Raw genomic sequence first — 19,952 nt, forward strand, 5'->3', positions numbered from 1 at the left:
ATTTGCAAAGCATCTTTTGGCAGCACTCGATCTGGTTAAGACATTGAGCAGTCTGTATAATTGACATTGCCAGTCTTTCTATCACGAATGTTATGGGCGGCACCAACATCTCGTTCGGGATGAAGCGCCACGGTTAACTTTCCCCCAAACACTTGCTACAATGTCGAACAAACTGGCCTCCGGCACTGTGTGTAGTCTGTCCACTGAAGTGTATGCGAACGCGTGCACTCGCTACAGCGTCAAAATGAGCAACATTTCCCGGAGAAAGCACGAGGGGAAGGTCTTATTTGAATTGCGAACTATAGGCAGGCATACGAGAAAAGAACACGTGTGCACAGCGTCAGAAAAGCGGCTTCCCCAGCAAACAGCAGAGATGCCTGCTAGCCGAGAACTATTCTGCCGCGCACGTGGCACTTCGCGCGACTGCACGCGTTGTTTCTCCGCCGAGTATGCGTCAATGCGCGTTCTGTCGCGTTCGTCGGCGCGTGCGTGTGTGTTTGCGTTCGTGCAGCGCGCAGCGTTCAAACCAGCCCGTCCAAAACAAAGAAAACAAGATAGCACCGATATTGCAACGGCGTGAATATGGAAGCTTCCTCTGCTGTGCTGTGGCAGCATTAAAAGCGCTTACGTCTTAATTTATACGTTTTTTTTTTCTTTCCTGCTTGCAGCTTCCAAGAGGGCGCCCTTAGGTCCACAAAATTTGGCCACCCCCTCCTGCTCTTTCTGTGATCGCGAAGGAGAGTTGACATGGTAACAGAGTGGAGCCCAGAACTGTAGACACATGATTTCAAGGTACTGTTCTCTTTCCCTTCTTTTTTTCATTTATGCCGGGCAAATGTCCAACGAATATTCAAGCCCACGCATCTTTCTGGGCTTTCTTACGAATCCGAACTTCTGGCTTAGTCAGAAAGCACGGCTCAGCCTCTAAACAAGACTTATACAAGCGATAAGCAGTAATATGCTTTTTCCGAGTGACTGGTAGAGATACTGCAAAAAGCGAACATTTTGCCATATATGAGGCAAAATCGCCTTGTCGTTTAGCTTAGCCTACAGGCAAACAAAACATCGAGTGGCGTATTTCTGTTTCTTACATTTCGTTGTAATTGAAAAAAAATTCCCGTAAGATCAAGTTATTTGCCATGCAATTTGATCGCAAGATCATAAGCCGTGTAGACAAAGATGCTGTCCAAAATCCTTGACAGGTTCTGACACTGTTTAGCGGCAAACGGTCGTAGATAACATGGGTAATTGGCATGCAGAATGTCATTCGTTAGCACCTTCTGTCTGTTTCCTTTTCTGATATTACGTGGAAAGGGATGAGAGAGAGTAATCCTGTGTAGTTTATGCATGCATGTGATTACTGTGCATAATATAATTGTCACTCAACACCTTTAGTAAGAGGCCAAGCCATGAACTGCGGCTAACATCAGCCTCTGATTAATTGCAGAATATTAAGCTACTTGCAAAATATATATATATAACAAACTCTCTATTTTTTTTTATCGTTAAAGGAAACCTGCGCGAACGTGTCACATCACATGCGCATAGTCTGAAAAGTGCAGTCACAGCAAAATCCTATTTTTGCATCAGTTTCTTAAAAGCACACAAATGGCTGAAACCTTTTTTTTTCTAGTATGGAAACCTGGAAAATTATAGTTTAGACTTAAACAATTAAGGCACCTTTGCTGTTATTCGTTGAAAAATTCAATCTTCATTGCAGATAATGAACCTTCTGGCGCTGATGATTGCACCATAAGCGTTCCAATGGCTATAAAGCTAGCACAATGCTTTTAGGGCCTTAATGTCCTGTAAGACAAAAGCGCAAGAAAAAAAAATATTGATATTATTTTGGTTAAACTGTAAATGTTGGCAACGACTCTAACGCCAAACTTCGCAGCTGCGCTCAAAGCACGTTCAGCCTAATGTATACTTCCATTTCAAATCACGGCAACACCAATGTCAGGAATGGGGGCTCCGATGAATGGCGTTAAAATAACTTCAACGTGTGGAATCCAGCACGGGGAAAGAAAAATGAAGCATGTAATTTTGGGGATGCATGTTTCCCACTGCCGCAGTCTTTAAAATTTTCATCGCGTTTAATATCTGTCAGACATGCAAATGCATTAAGCCATAAAAGCTCGAGGTGACTGCTCGCAAGCACGTCATTAAAGCGCGGCACGCAGCAATTATTCGGAATAAAACTATCTGCTCTGTTTTTCCTTACAAGACATCTAGATTTTCGTGCCACAATGATTGCTGAAGCGGGACATTACTTTATTTTAGACCTTATTTTACTGTTATTGGAGGCGTGCTACAAGAAATTTGGGTGGTTTCAGGTAAACCATACGACTAACACTCCGAACGCTTCAAAACTGAAAGCTCAGGATGTTTATATCTCGGTTTTACCTAAGGAGGGCTAAGATGTTTGGCTAGTTGGTGCCCACCTTGATGTGAAGCGCGCTAGTGATCCACAAAAACGAATGACTGAAAAGACACATACGACATCTGGACAGTTTTAAGTTTCACGCTTGTTTGGGTGTCGTGTTATTTCTGTTATTCGTAGCGCGTTTCACTTCAACATCCACGGCATTAAGCGACAACAAGCAGCAGCACGCGCAAACGAGCTGCGAGGGTCACGGGCTGCGCCGAAGCAACGGGACTCGTAGGAAAGCCAAACCAAAAGAAAAGCTTCGACACTATTGTATATGTAATTTACAAAGAAAGAAAAGAAAAAAAAACGTATCCCATACTAACAAATCCTATATTATCAGCTCTATGCGCTGCTAAAAGTCTTCTTCGAGCTTTCTTCTGTTTGTATTTTGTCGCAGACCATCGTCCCCGACTGCCACCAGCTCTCCAGCTGCGTTGCCACTTCCCAATTTCATTTTCGAGTTTCCGGGGTCTCTCGCCGTTGGTTCTGCGGCTTCCGGCCTTGTTACCGCTCGCGTAACAGCTAACGCAAAAGAAAACATACTTGCAGGGCCTCGCCGCGCTCTGACCGTGGCTCGCAGAGTACAATTGGTGCGGTTACGAATCCCGCGTGGTCGCACCCTCTTCCGGTCCCCGCCACTGTCTACACTTCCTACATGCACAATTTGTTTTCGTTTTCGCGTGGGGTACACTCACTTCCCCCTTCTCACAGCTTGTTTCCTTCCGAGCTCGCTCACATGCGATGAGCAAGTACACGCCCCCTAAAGCTTCCACGGCACTCATCACCATAACTGATGACACCCCCGAGGTGCCATTTATTTAATTTCCCGCGCGCACATTTGTACTTGCTCCGGTCTGTACTGCTTTTTTTTTTGACAAGCTATTATCACTTCGCGTCTTCTTTCTTCGTTTAATTAACCGGGATCCTTTCTTTTTTTTTCTCTGTGGCTTTCTTCGCTGCCCGAAATTTCCATCTCATTCTCTTAGCCAGAATTTTCCAAGCGGGAAGTCTCGTCTTCATCCTAATTCCTAATTCTATAGCGCATTCCCTAATTGTGCAGGCTTGTGCTATCACGTGTGGTTCCGCGCCTTAATTTCTTGTTAAAAGGAACCTTTAGCTCCTGTGATCCTATCTACATACACTTAAAAAGAGAATTTGTTTTTCGCAGCAATCACGGCAACAAATATGACTGAGGTTTGTTGAAACCTGGTGACTGCCTGTTTTGAATTCTTGATTTTATTATTGAATTATGGAACATTTTAGTAAAAATTGGCAATAATCGCAAATTTTCATAAAGCAATACCATAAAATTTAAACCTTCAACTCCACGATGAGAAATGTTAAGGAAATTCTGTGCACTGAATCTAATAGTACATCAAAAGCAGACAAAGTTAATATATTACACACGAATCTGAATAAGGCTTATATTATGCAAATACATCTTTTTCAGAACCCTTGTACACAACGTAACGGATTTAAGTAAAATATAAATTGGCATATCGAATTGGTCCGCTTTGAATAGCCTAATCGATTCTGGTTACAGAACCGCGATAGCTGTTCTTGATGCAGAGCTATGAATTTCTAAACTTCGTGCCTCTATTTTTGTCGAGCTTTCGAATTCTTGAAAATTCTTTACAAATATTTCAGGCCATCAACCGAAATGTCGCTTTAAGCAGTAACTATAATTTAACTTTCTCTCGGAAATGCAATAAATTTTATTAAAATCGGTGGAGAGGTTATCTCATAAAAGCGTTTCTGCGTTTTACGTGTATTTGAGTACGACTCTTCGGAGTTGGGCTCGAGCTAAAGCTTTCTCTTAGGCTTTTACAACGATATGTGTTGTTAGCACAGGAAAGAAAGCAGACTGAAGTGAAGATACCACCACGTTGTCGTGTTTTCTTGGAGATGCAAAGCCGGGTTTTCAGGTTACTGAAGCAGGGCCTGAGTTAACAAAGCTTTTCGTTCGTAAGGGCTCTCTGCCACTGGGTGGACACCTTCGCTATTTATGTGTCCAGAATCATCCGGAATTTGCTCTTACTTGAAGGAAGGTTAAAACTACGCGAAAAAAATGACGACAAGCGTAAGTAACGCACAGCACATCATATATCCTGCTTTTCTCTATTTTGGTGTTTTTACAGTTATGTTTTCTTTATATTGCGCATCGCATATACACGTCTAACGCATCGAACCAAATACTCTTTTCTTGTTTTCTTCACATTATCCATTGTTGAGCAATGCTCTTGTCTAATGTGTCTTGATGTGTGTTCATATATCTACTATTTTACCATTTGAATTTATATATTTCAGTACCGTACTTGACACGCCAGTCGCTTTTCTCCAGTTCCATTTGTTTGTATGTGTGCTCTTCTTGTTGTTCTGGTACAATTGTACCAAAGTGTAACCCACTCCTGCTTAAGGCCTGGAACTCAGGCTCGCAGTACTTAATAAATAAATAAATAATTAAATAAATAAATAAAATGATGAAAAAAACAAGAATCCACAAAAGTGAACCCCAAGGTGACACTAACAAAAACATGAAATCTTGTGGAAATTTCGCGACGGAAGAGTAATAAAACACGGTAAAATATGGTGAAGCTCAGCCTGAACTCGCGAGCGATCACATGCGCGGAAAGCCCGAACAAACTGCGCGTGAAGGTTATAATTTTTTTTTACAAGTGACTTCTTCCAAGAAGAGCAATTTCTTTGTGTAAAAGCGATACAAACGGCGTACTGACACACTTGTCGGTACATTTTAAAATAGGAAATGCTTCGACAATCTCCCTTTCGATCTGGTTTGTCGATCTGAACGAGAAATTCGCGTTTTCCAGGACCAACTTGCAAGGACTCTTTTTCTTACCCTCACCTTTACCTTTCCATCCTTTCCAATGTTAGGCTAAGGTGCCTACTGCATTATTCTTTACATTGCAGTTAGGTTGACTTGCCCTTTCATTCAAACACTTGCCTGATTCGTCCGACATAGAACCTGTCATAGGTAAGAGGAATTAGATAAACAACCCCACAAATACACTCAGTTAACTGCTTCTCGTCCTTCGCTGAGCACTGAGGCTTACCCTTATTTTCTTGCGTCACCAAAGGGCACACACTCTGCTGAGTTTACATGGAGTCGAGAAGGCGACCTTGAGCCCGTAACAGCTCGCAGTTCTTTAATGTGAGAGACGCGATAAATGTAGGGTACAACCTGCAATTTATCTATCGTGAAAATATTTTTCTGTTTTTTGCAACTTTTTAGTTTCTGCAAGAGACTTTTACACACACCGGTATCCAGCCGAATGGAAGTGCTGCACTTGCTGATTGAAACTAGTTTCTGCTTTATGCACGCGGGATTTTTCCGTGGCGGACTTAAAGGGCAGGGAGATGATGGCGCACTTAACAAGCGTGGGATGCGCGCTTTCAAACGGCAGCGGGATCTTCTTTGTCCTCGTATTGTAAGACGAACAGATATGCTTAGCGGCGAAGTGAAGTTTTATACCCAGGAACCGTAGGCAGCTATCACTGGCCAAGTGATGGGTGAAGGAGAGACCTCCAGAGTAGGATTCAAATATTTCGAGAATTGAATTAGTCCCATCATCAAGGTTATCATGTACGGACAGATGATGTATGACTAAGCAATTGTTTGCATTTCAGAAAATGCATGACACTTCTTGACCAGAAATTCGTTGGAGGATTAAAATATTTCGAGAATGGAATTAGTCCCATCATCAAGGTTACCATGTGCGGACAGATGAAGTATGATTAAGCAATTGTGTGTATTTCGGAAAATACGCGACAGTTGTTGACCAGAAATTCGTTGTTCAACGAGCTGATCGAACGCTGTTAAAAGTATGTCGCAGAGAATAGGTACAACTGAAGAACAATACAAATTTCAGCCTTCTGTACATAATATTTTCATTAAATTCGATGGCAGTGGAGCTCAGATAGAAGCGTAAATGTTCAAGAAAGTTTACTGTGCTCACCCCTGCCATTTTCTGAAAGCCGACTTCACCAGTTTCTTGTACTTTCCAGTTTTTACTTTGCAACCATGCAGTTCGGTAGCGGTAAGGGGACACACTAAAATGAAAAAGAAAAGCATACGCAGATAGAGAGGAAGCGAAAGAGAAAGGTCACATACACACGCACATACCACATATATTAACGCGGGTGTGTTAACGTCGTTGCACTGGGTCGCTTTAACAAAAGATTGTCCGTAATGCCTCCGCCGCCGTCTGATGGGAGGACTGTATAAGCCAGCGTTCCAAGATTCTCTGCTTAGAAAGCAGCCAATGGTTGTGGCATGCCAGCCCTAGCGTGGGCCGCAGTCTGTGGGTGCTGCGGCGGGCACAATGACAATGGACACGTATGATGGTTTCCTCGTTGACGCAATCATCACAGCCAGCGCCTTCGGCCATTTATGTGTGGCATGCAAATGTACTTGTGAAAGATACTCTAAGCCACAGTGGGCAAAGAACAGTTGTCTGACTTCTGGATAGTACAGATGGGATGCGATGTATGAAAGATTGGTCCAGGTGATACAGACGGCTATGCGAAAAACCTGGTGTGTTCCGCATGAATTGTGTCTCATCACGAAGGAGCATGAGAAGCTTTCTTGATGCATCTGCTCTTGACATGAAGATGGTTTCCCGCAAGCCACCTTCGTCAACACTCTTAGGAGCACTCTTGATTCTCCACTTCTTCAGTGGCTTCCAGGCCACTGTGGCATCATGAGCAAGGAACATGTCGATGAAGTAGAATTAAGAAAAATTTAAAGAAACTGAGGTTACTCCCGAACTTGCGGGCAACTCCACACCGAAGAGTTCCGCGACTCGAAAAAAGCGTGAAACAGTAGGTGGCCAGACAGCCATAAACACGCAAGTCGTAAAGAAGCGGTGATTCTGCGAACTTCATGGGGAAGCTCTGTTGTGCAGACGAGGTAAATATTTCAAGCCATGTCTAGCAGTACGATAAACGGGTGCTAAAATAAATATTGCCTTTCAGCACATGAACTATCTACTTTCTCCCGAACCATCCCGCTATTGGCTCTTGCCCCATATTGGGCCAGACTTTCCCCTCAAGTGTCAGGTAAGTGAAAAGAAAAAGCATAAATACCTCTAAGACGCCTCATTGAGAGAATGAATGTTTATTCTTCGCCTCTCCGAACCATATCTGTTTGTTTTATCTTGGGATCGACGCTATAGCCATCTTTACGAAAGGTCGGTTAACAGTTTCAAAAATCAATCAATCAAGAAGGATCTAGCGCTATTATTAGGCTCAAACAATAATAACATTCACATACTAAAGGTACGTTCCTGGTTAGGAAGAACCCGATGCGCTTACGTATACATGAGCAACGTGCATATTTCTTTTTGCGTTAGGCTGTCAGAGAAATAACCAACATGAATGAAAGAAAAACTTCGTGACAGGTACCAATTTATGATTGCATATATTTGCCCTTTCTTAGTTTATGGTACCCAAAAAGCACATCAAAGAATAAACGGACCAAGCTGCACTAATCAAGGAAGATTAAATCAGTATAACTTGGCAAATTGTTCAACAAATGGAAGTACTGGAATGGTTTAGTTATTCTCAGTGAAGGCATTTAGTTAATTTCCTAATTACTACATTTTACGAGGTCACATAAAATATAGAGTCACTTCGAATAGCTACACCATTAACAAAAAGCAAGAAGCAACTCAAACTTGAGCGAAAAAATAGAAATCATGGCACACTTTTTGATACGCTCTTGCTATGAAATACAGTTGTCATCTTGTAGGCTGTATTTATATGCCCGAATATTTGCGTGGTGCTAGAGTGACGTGAATCGGTGTATTGAGCGAAGCATCACGATAGCCCCAACGTGCTGTCCCACTCTAAATATAAATGCTGCAGAACTTATCTAATTCTATAAAATATTCTGTGAAAATGATCCACATAAGCGAACTATGGAACAAACTCCTTAGCCAATCACCTGCAGCGATCGCGTGAGTTTCACTTCTTCCATCCATTTTATTCCTACTCCCACTTTAATTCCATGCTTAACGTGAATCTTTCAGATAACGTCCAAACACTCTGGCGTAAACTAATGAATGCACCATCCATGATTTTTTTTAACCTTCTTAAACAGATGGCACTATATCCATGCTTTCACTTGAAAATGCATGTCCATTAGAAAGAAAATTTCCCAGCAGAAAAAGATAATAAGGGGCAGAAGCGATAATGCTGTCTGAACATGTACAGTGTTCGATCTTTTGATGCCCCTCAGTCTTTATCATAACAAGCAGATTTACACATACTCAATTCTTGTTGTTTCTCTATGCCTTAAATTCAAGCCTGGTTATCACTGCACGCATGCACTTTGTTATCATTAGAGCTTACATGCACGAAACTCCGCTAGTAATCGCGAGCACAGCGAACCGTTTTTCAACGTTTTGCGTAATTCCTGCGACCTGCTTCATGAAGGCCCGCACGCAGAATGGGCGACGTAGCGCTGCCTGCGATGCGCCCAAAGGACACTCTGCTAGCCGATTAGCTCGAGCGATCACGTACCACGCGTTTTGTGCAACGTTCAATACTTTCTTTAAGCCTCGGTTTCTTTCGGCATTTGTCTTCGTCTCGAATATTTTACTCCAGGTGCTGTTGCAAAACGCCCCACTCACTTATCTACCTATCCCCTCGCTTTTGATATAGTTGCAAACTAAGTGTGAAACACTTAAAAAAATCGTGTAACAAACACTTCCCACACATTCATCGCTTCAGCAGAGAAAACATTAATATTTCACGTTCGCTCCGGCGCGACTCATTGAAACATCCTTCTTTTCTTTCTTCCCACCCTAATGGACACAAACACGCAGGCAGGTACCTGCTATCTACGCTATCAGTGCAACAAAGTTCCAGCGACTTGCGCCAAACCTTTCATCCTCACGTGAGAAAAAATGGATGTCATGAGGCTGCTCTGTGCCCTGATAATACAAAAACTCTTTGGAGAAGAGTTTATACGGATAATAGTCAGATACAAGTACTCAATGCAATTTTTCGTACAAAACAAAATGCAAAACAAGCTCACAATTAACGCATTTCCCGTTTCAAATTCTGCTTCGATCCAAACGTTAGAGGACGGTTACAGCGCATGCGTGATCATACCGTAAGCACCTGAACTACAGGTGCTGCTACTGAACTACTAATCTACAGGAACTTGACTTTTCGATGATTCCAAGCGGTCAGCTCCCGATGGAGAGTGCAAGCAGACTATTTCACTCATATTTACGCGTGTACTTGTTTGTCTTTATCGGGCGACACGTTTCACCGCCTAACAAATGTTATCGCAGAGACCAGGACGCACCTGCATGTATCGGAAGTTTCTGGAATGTTAGCGATGCTTCCATCTGCTTTCTGTGACCGAACCTTGTGTAATCTGATCGCATGTGTGTGCGACGCGAATAATGTAGAATTTTGTGGAAGGCACGCGGGTCCCAGCGATTACTCTGGAACATTCGTCGACTGATGTATAAAGGCCGACGCGCTTGACCCGCTGATCAGATTTTTGACGATCGCCGACTGTGTTCGCCGCTGTCGCCGTTCTTTGAGTGTAGCCTGTTTTGTGGGCATAAGTTCGCCCAATAAAACGCTACATTCTAAAAAAAGTTTGCGGCCTTTGAAGTGTATATCTGCCACACAACGATAATCGTCATCTGGCTTGATGCGTTTCCTTTCTTTAACGCTGCGAGCCCGGTACTTCCCTGTAACGAACGGCATGCGCCTTATCAACATGACAGCATTCCCGACAGGAAAGTAGCGGGCGCAGCGTTTTCAAGAAAGGAAACGCATCAAGGCAGATGACAATTATTGTTGTGCGGCAGATATACACCCCAAAGGGTGCAAACTTTTTTTAGAGTGTAGTTTCGTCTTTCTCAGTTTGGCTGGTTTCTTCACCGTCACTACCACGTGACAATATTCACAGTGGGGAAGCTTAAATCAGGAAGACTGTTACGGCGCACTTCCTACAGCAGCATAAATATTTATTCTAAAAATGCCCAAGCATGTTTTAAGCTTGCTTTAAAGACAAACTCAACATTGCTTAAATGTGCCTTATCAATGAGCCTTGTGAATTTATCAATAATGCCACCGCAACAGCCACGTGGCAGTTCTAGCTTGGCTCTGTGGTTGCACCGATGCCACTGTATGCTCGAATGTAACGTACCTCACCACGGGTACCTAATCATAATCGCAGGATGTAATTAAAACAATGCTACTGGCAAAGCTTCACGACAAAAGCTTGCTTTCACTCGATTTCATGCACAGACCTTCTCCCCTTTATCTCCTATTTCTTCCTTCCTTGGCTAAAATCTTAGCGTGGATATCTACTGGTCGCCCATAAGTTGCACGTACTGTGCATATGATGTCGCAAATTAAAGTTACCAAGCATCTTTTTTTTATATGACAGTGTGTAACTCGAACAGCACAAGCTTGCCCGACGTGTTAGCTCTGACGCCACTGAGCACGTACTGGTGGACGAGTTGGTTATGCATGATTACAAAGAAGGCGCCAAATAAAACAACAGGCGAAGGAAGGAGACACAAGACAACCACGTAAGCGCGTGTGCGTGTGTGTGTGCGTGTGTGTGCGTGCGCGTGTGTGTGCGCGTGGACGAGTGTACGGTCCAAACTAACTTGCCTGACTAACTATCATAAATAAAACCTTCCGCCTCACTAGTTCATTCATTCATTCATTTATTTGGTTGGTCAAATAATTAAAAAGTTTTCATATGACATTTCCCCACGACAATAATCTCTCAAAGCAAATGAAAAATGAGCAGCTTCGACCTTGCCAGTTTACAATGGCGATGATCGGTCTACTAAAATTTAGCTGAACTGTCTGGTTAATGCACAACATGGAATTTGCTGGGCCAGTTGGTGCATATCGACAAGTACGGCAAGCACAACTTTGCAAGATGTCGGCGAAAAGAAAAAAAAAGAAAGAACGAGAACACCGCTCTGTTATCGCTCTCTTTTTTTCTGTCATTGTCGTGCAATGTTATGCTGGCCGAACTGGTAGTTGCACTAAGTTTTGGTTAATCAAAAGCAACGAAGCTTTTGACGCGTTCCATAATTAAATTCGCAAGAAGTGCTCCCAAAAATGACGAGACCTTATTCGTGCACGTCAGTATCACAAATAAAGGGTTATTTATAAGAATTTATTACTTGACGTCGTCGGCAAAAATATTCCCTTAATAAATTTGAATAATGGAGCGCCGTCGTTCTGTCGGTGACAATAATCAGGTGCAATGAGCTTAACACATTAATATAGTAAGCAACGGTAAATAACAGCGGTCAGGAAAACTCGCCGCTGTCGTACACCTTTAAAGGTTTCACGCTTTACGGAAAGAAACTTGTTAGCTACGCCATCGTAATTTATGATATTTGTGTCGATTTCAACAAGCGGAACCACGCGAAACTTCTCACATGGCTGTGTCGTACACGTTGTGTCTGATTGCGTGCTGAGGTCACGTGTTCTCTTACTAGAGAGTCATTCTTCAGCTACGTAAGCGGTATAGGAAACGCCAGCTATAGACCCATTATGGCTGACTTGAATTGCAGCGCCATTACCGATCCAAAGTAAGAAAACAGTTGCTGAGGGGCGGCGCGCGCACAAATAATGAAATGCTTGTTCCCCTATATACGAGAAAACGAGAAAACCTTAAGCCTAAAAGGCCCTTAGCGTACAACGAAAAGATAATGCTTGGTAGACTGGACGAAGGAACACTACTGGAAGATTTTAAATAGCGCAAGAATAATAAAAATGGTGCTGACAAAGACGACAGGGTGGAAAGAAATACTGCGGGCAGCCAAAAATAAAGGTCCAACATATTGACACGAAAGCGATGCCTTATGCGTCGTTGTCCTTCCGGACGGCTGCTGAATGGAGGCTGAATAATGCTTCTTAATTTCTTTTATTTACATTTTGCCAGCAAGGTTAGATAAAATGTCCCCAGTTTACGTGTGCGTGCGTTCGTGCGTGTGAAACAAATGCCTGCAGCACATAATATCTGAGGTTACTAAGGTTTGGCTGCTTCTCCATGTTACGATAAGCCTTAAAGAATGTACAAATGAGCGTACTCTGTCCGCTCAGCGCTATACTGCAGTGGCTGGTGTCTGTTTCAAAACTTGTTTCGCGAAAGGTGGTAAATTGGTACGCCCTGCTAAAACTTATCATGAGGGAACTAGTTTGTTAACGGCCCTGCTGTCCTAGAGAGCGCAGTTTTCTTTACATTCCGGCCAATGTGAAAGCAGGCAAGCACATAGAGGGATAGGTGGTACCGCGCAGTTCTCTGAAGACTCCCTGTTCAGAATGAAGAAGACATGCACTTTACAAAGAAATTAATAAAATTGAAGGGCGGTCAGAAATATCCCACAACACACGTGCAATTTTAAAGGTATTTAAGGAATATAATTAGTTACTTTTCTGTACATCAAAAACAATCGGAAATGGTGCTGCTGTCGCACGACTCAACTATTGCCTAGCCTAACAGAAGATAAACCAATGTTAGAAACACAGATATCGCTTGAAGAAATGGTAGTGGCAGTTAATAATTTACAAAAGCCCAAATCACCCGGCCTTACAGCCGAGTTTTATAAGCAGTTTCAAGATAAGTTATGTCCAGTGCTCTTGAACGTTTTCAACTATGCTTTTGAAGTTCACATGTTCCCGTCTACAATTCATCGTGGTCAAACTGTTCTCATCCTGAAACGTGACTCTGCCGATACTAAACGGCAAGTAGGCGCGTATAGACCAATATCGCTATGTATCATATACCATAAGACTTCTGTAAATATATGCTGGCTAATAAACTACAAACTGTCATTCGTGACCTAATCGCAGAACATCATACATCTGGCGTTCTTGGTCGTAGCATATAGACAAACATACATATTGCCCGTTTAATTCTTGAATGTGTGTCGGGTAGCTTACACCTGGTCACTCTCATAAAAGTCGACTCGGCTAAAGTATTCGATAAGGTGAGCTATTATTTCCTTTTCTGACTGCTCAGTCATCTCAATATTGTAAAAAAATTTGCTCTACGGAATCAGAATGTACTGTAGTGTTGGCATAACTCGATTAATTGTAAATTGCACCCTCTAAGTTCCTATGTGCATTCGCTCCTCTGTGAGACAAATATGACCACTTTCGTGCCTACTTTTTGCTTTTTCTATAAAACCTTTGCGTATCATTGTCATTGCACTGAATGCGGTGACTGGCATTGACTATAGCACTTCATCACTCAAAGTCCGACATGGACGCTGTCGCGTTTATATGCTCAGATAAGAAAAGCGTCGAAGAGATGATGTACCTAACGCAATCCTTTTGTTCAGCCATTTGGGTCTCTGGTAAGTACTGTAAGTCCCGAAGATTCTGGTTGGGTCAGTGGGCCGTGACTCCATTGCAGTTTGCCGGCACTTGCTGGGATACTGGTGCTGTGCGTTACCTTGGCGTAGCCCTTGATCAATTTCGTTACGGTACCTCACATTGTTTTTAATGTGGTACAAAACTTTGGCTTGCAGCTGAGCCCTTGAATAGGATAGAATTGTCCATTTTAGCAAGATGAACAGTCTGCAATACTTTCTAGCTGCCAAATCAATTTATGTGTGTCACGTCCTTTACTGTGCGCCCAAAAGAATATTCAAATATTTCGCAGGTTTTTAGCCCGCTTGATCTGACACTGCGGGGGAGAGAATGCGACGCAATAACTTGTTTTCTCCCCCTTCAAGGGGATGGGGCTGACCTTACACATTTGTTTGTGTGGCAGTTATTCTCACGTTTTGTATACTTTCGCAATGTTACATATCCGTTTCTAATTGAAATACACCAGGACCGTACTTCGCTTCATTTGCCTTGCCTGGCTTAGCCTCCTTTGTTGAAAATTAGTCTTTGTAGGGTTCCTAAAGCAAATAGTTGATGCTGTTTTATTTCTACAACCTACATTTTCAACAGCCTATTTAGTTCAATTCGTAAGACGTTCGTTATAAATGTTATTGTCGCGTACTCTGCTATGCTTGTATACCGTTTTCCATAAGGTAATCATTAGTTGTTTGATATGTTAGATGGTGTTAAGAGAATGTGTTTCTCTGGGAGCAAAAACTTTCTCTTTTAAACTTCCTACCTAGGCGCTTCCTGTGAAGACGTGGCCGAAGACTGCGGGATCATTTGTACCCTGGGACCGAAATTGTAGATTGTGGGAAAAGCCAGATGCCATTGATCATTGTTCATTGATTGTTGTGACGCAATGTTTTTTTTCTTTTGGGGGGGGGGATGTTCTACAGCGAACATTGCAGAAAGGATTAGAAGATAATCCTATCGCTATCCAATTGTCGTCACTCTGACAGCGTCATAAAGTGGTCGTCATGCTGCCCTTCTCATTGTTGACCTTGGCAAGCGAACGCTATAGCAAAGTGGGACGATACGGGAATATGTCGCACATAGGCGAAGCACCGGTATAGTCTCAGAATTACCACTAGAGACGTTAAATAAACGTGACTTCAGAAAAACGGCGTAATGCTACATTGCTGCTCGGATGGTCATCGCATTACCATCGACAGTCATCGTGAGAAGACCTCTGCCATAATTTTTTGCCCATACCAACGCTTTTATGGTGCGGGCATCGAGACCCCTCACTCCATAGAGCAAGGAATTTAGCAACCGACCCACTGCAAACCTTTGGGAATCAGGAAAATAGGCCTTCGCTTCGATGCATGTCCATATTAGCCAGCAATAAATCTTGACGAATAAATCTAAACTGTGCATATCAGAATGCGGCACTCAATGTTTTTTTATTTTATTTACAACGCACTGCGCAGGAAACACCAGCAGGGGGCGTAACAAGAACAGTCGACAAACGAAATTCAGAAAACACAAAAACATAGTGGGACGGTAAAATACAGTGTATAACATAATTATAATCAAAAGGCAGCAGGATAGAGCAAAAGTGCCAAGCAAAAGCAAACAGATACACAATATGAAAAATAAATACCACCGTTTGTACTGTGTGGCACAAACAGAAAAGCACACAACGCTCAAAATCGAGATTATCCCCATCACAAAGTGCTTCCAACGGTAACGCATTCCATTCCTTTATGGTCCGAGGAAAAAAGAATAGATTAAAAAATTTGTGCGCGCAAGGTAAGATTCAAGATTATGAGGATGTATATGTCTCGTTTGCCTATGAATTTGGTGTGTTAAGTAAGTTTCAGGTGTAATGATAAATTTACCAAAATATAGCGAGAGGACAAATTTCAGCCTAGCAGTTGTTCTTCGGTGTTGTAAAATAGGGATGTTGTTACTAGCCATGAGCGTTGACGGCGCGTCATTTCTCTGGTAAGCATTAAATATAAAACGTACCGCTTTTCGTTGCACGAACTTAAGTTTCCTAATATTTGTCTTGAGATATGGATCCCAAACGCCGCAAGCGTAATCTAATTTAGGTCTTATAAAGGCGTTATAGGCCAGTAATTTTATTTATTATGGAGCTGTCTTTAGTTTGTGCCTCAAGAAACCGATCTTTTTAGAAGCGGATGAGCATGTTTTAGTACTATGACTTGACCATGTTAAGCGGTTTGTAATCGTAATACCTAAATATTTATATTCATCCACCTCCGTCAAAGGGCAATTATTGAGAGAATACCTGTAATTAAAAGGGCATTTTTGTGTATAATGCGCATGAAGACTGATTTATCACTGTTTAGTTTCATAGACCAATCCTTACACCACTTGGAAACGGCACAGAAGTTATATTGTATGCATCGTTGATCACTAGGAGTCATAACGATTTTAAAAAGTATGCAGTCATCTGCAAAAAGCTTTATACTTATTTTTAACGTATCTATGGAGGTAACAATATCATTCGTGCACAATAAAAAACGAACACATCCAAATACACCACCTTGAGACTGAAAGACAGAATATAGGCTTGGCGAAAACTTGCGGAAAAGCTGCAAGGTTTTCTCTGGCACTGCAGCTATGCTTGCAAGATGACCATTTATACAATGACCATATCGCACGAATGAAAATAAAAATTAGGGAAAGGTCAATTCCTACCGGTATCAAAATACATGGCCATATGCGTATAATATATGCTTCTTATATATAGGGCGAGCAGGTACTTACGTATTGTGAGTTAACTGCAGCAGCAATGGGCGAACGCCTTGCAGGCAGACGTAGCAGTCCATACCACCACTCTGGCGCTAGACACACCCTTGGCCACAATTGATTCCAAGCTCCTACACATCTGGGAAGCGAAGCAAGCTTTACTTAGGAAATGGCTGACAGCACGTCACCATCAAAAACTCGGAATCAGAATCGGCAAATTATACTCTCAGATCCAACAATACGCTATCAAATTGGCGGCACAGCAATAGACTCAGGTTTGCGAAGGAGCGCCCCGTGGTAATATTAGCACTAAAAAGACCTGGCAGTTGTTCCGGCACCTGCTCCATCCTACCACGTCTAGGACGCACAATAACCACCAGATGAATAAACTGCTGCATGAACATGCAGCCAACCTGCCGAGCATATTCAGAAACCTGGCCTCCAAACATATGCCCCGTCCTACCCAAATACCCATGCCCGAATATGCTGGTGAATCCAATGTGGAGCCTTGCAGTCGCATCACAGAAGCGGAAGTTCGACATGCCCTCAACCAAGTGCGAACCACCACGGCACCAGGCCCAGACTCTGTGACCGATGAAACGCTTCGCAACCTCGATGAGCAATCCATAGGCAAACTCACTGAGTATTACAACCACGGTCTCGAAGAGGGGAATATACCCCAACAATAGAAAGCAGTCAAGGTGATCTTCATTCCAAAGCCGAATAAGCCAATTCACATGGATAACTTCCGTCCAATTTCTGTCACTTCATGCATTGGGAAGATATTGGAACAAGTAATCTACCTACGCCTCTCCAAATACATCGAACAGAATCATTTGTTCCCTTCGGAAATGACTGGCTTTCGCAAATCTCTTTCTTGTCAGGATGTCATGCTAACGGTCAAAGAAGACATTATCGAATCTAGCGACGCACGTGACACACAAGCGTCGCTCGGCCTCGACCTCAAGGGCACCTTCAATAACGTGTCCCACTTGGCCATACTACGCGAACTTAGCAGTATAAACTTTGGGGAGCGAATCTACCGCAATATACGTAGCTTCCTCACGAAGCGCACTGCGACCCTACAATTAGGCAGCGAACAATCTGGCCAAATAAGTTTAGGAAGCACTGGCACGCCCCAAGGACAGCCCCTACGATTCACACTCTACGCGGACGATATCACGCTGTGGATGACCGGAGGTCCTGACGGGCACATCCAAGACACCCTCCAAGCAGCAATTGATCAGGTCGAGCAAGTCGGTCACGAGTTGAATTTCATGTGCTCCCCAACGAAATCACAGCTTCTCCTTCTGCGCCCCACGAGACGCTTCAGGACTTCACCCCCAATATCCAACTCACGATTGAAGGGCACCCTATACCCCAAGTAGACAGGATAAGGGTCCTAGGATTACACCTCCAACGCAACTGAGCAAATCAGCATACCTTGCAAGCACTACAAACAACGGTAGATAATACGCTCCGCCTGATAGGGAGGATCTCCAAGAAACACGGAGGGCTTCGAGAGAAGGAGCTAATTCAACTAATCAAGGCTTTTGTCTTAAGCAAGATAACCTTCGCACTTCCATATATCTCCCTCTCTAGGCAAGAAGTGGATACTGTGAATTCCTTGATCCGCAAGATACACAAAGTCACTCTTGGTGTTCCAATTAGAGCATCCACATAAAGGGTGATGGTCACGGCCACAACAAATACCCTTCAAGAATTAACCAAAGCACATCTATCATCGCAATACCACAGACTCAACACCACTGAAGCTGGGCGTGAGATACTGAGGCAACTTCATCATGCTCCACCATTCAACAAAAGCAAGGGTCATCAACTTCCTCCGAACATAGACGGCCAATACCACTTCCAGCCCATACCCAGAAACATTCACCCCAAATTTCACGTGAAACGCCGCAAACTTCGAGCCAAGGCGCTACAACGCAGCTATGGACAGGCTGAAGGAGTCTACTATGTGGACGCTGCAGCCTACACCACTAATAACATCGTTATCCTCTAGTGGTCGTAGACAACCAGGGCAACACTGTTTGTGCAGCATCTGTCAAGACTACCTCGGCGGGCGACGCGGAAGAGCCCGCCATTGCACTCGCATCGGGGCTACCCGATTGCGACGTCATCATTAGTGACGACGTCGCAATCTGCTATCCAGAACTTCAGTAACGGCTACATTAACAACCTCGCCCATTCTCTACTTGTCGCTCACACACCAGGAAACGACATCGCTCTCGTCTGGACTCGAGCACATCAGGGACTCCACGGCAACAAAAGTGCCTGCCGTGATTTATCGCTCACGGCCAACGCCGCGGACGCCGACGCCGACGACACCGGCTTTTCTGCGACACGAGCTCCTTAACGCTATCGCGTTAAAATGGCTCATACCGCTTCTCTAGGGTTCACTGACCGAGTGACGGCAAATATGGGCCTAACTCTAGAACCCAATGACTCTGAACAACACACAAATAACGACGCACTCGTCACATTTCATGAAATTTGCACACATTACAGACACCCACACCTAATTTATTCACCTCTCTCTGTGCCCAGAACGCGCCAGAGAGAAATACTGTGGCGCCAACTACAAACTCACACTTTTCTTACCCCGCGCACTTTGCACTTATTCTTTCCCGCGACATACCCGACACCCAAGTGTCGCTTTTGCCCTGTCCCAATAGCAGATCTCTCCCATATCATGTGTCAATATCCCAACAAAACTCCCCTCCCCCCCCCCCTCCGGCATGCTCAAACCATTAATTAGTAGCGAGGAGCTGTGGGAGACTGCCCTGCGCAGCTCCAATCCCACCGTACAGGACCGAGTCCTGAGGTGGGCTGAGGAGGTAGCGGAGGCCTACCACGATTGGTAGACGGACTCGTAGCCATATAATGTGGTGACGGACGCCTGCTGGGACTGAAGTACTTAGACCTCCCTCTCACCCCCCCCCCGGCCCCTTCCCTCTCTTAAAAGGGGAATAAAGTTCATTCATTCATTGATTCAATTGCAGCACGCCGCTTTCCGACGATCTCCGTTCTGCTGTCATGTGCTACCTGCCATGCAAAACAAGCGTCACGAATCTTATTTATCACACGCTAACGCGATGCTTTCCAACATTACCTAATGTCCTCCATATTACATATGTATAAGTAGCGCGCGCTTCGGGCTAGTGAGCCATCATTGCAAGTACATAACAAAGCAATGGCTAGGATTGGATACAAAAGATTTTCACCACGCGTATGTGAAACAGATAGCGTTTCCCTTAGCACCCCGTATAGTGCATAAGGAGGTGGAGGTCTCATGCTTCGTAACCGAATATCTACACGAAATTGAATTCATTGGCATATAGTATCAAGTTATTGGACAAAGCGGAAGAAA

The sequence above is a fragment of the Dermacentor variabilis genome, chromosome 5 (assembly GCF_050947875.1).
Source record: "Dermacentor variabilis isolate Ectoservices chromosome 5, ASM5094787v1, whole genome shotgun sequence".
Lineage (NCBI taxonomy): Eukaryota > Metazoa > Arthropoda > Arachnida > Ixodida > Ixodidae > Dermacentor > Dermacentor variabilis.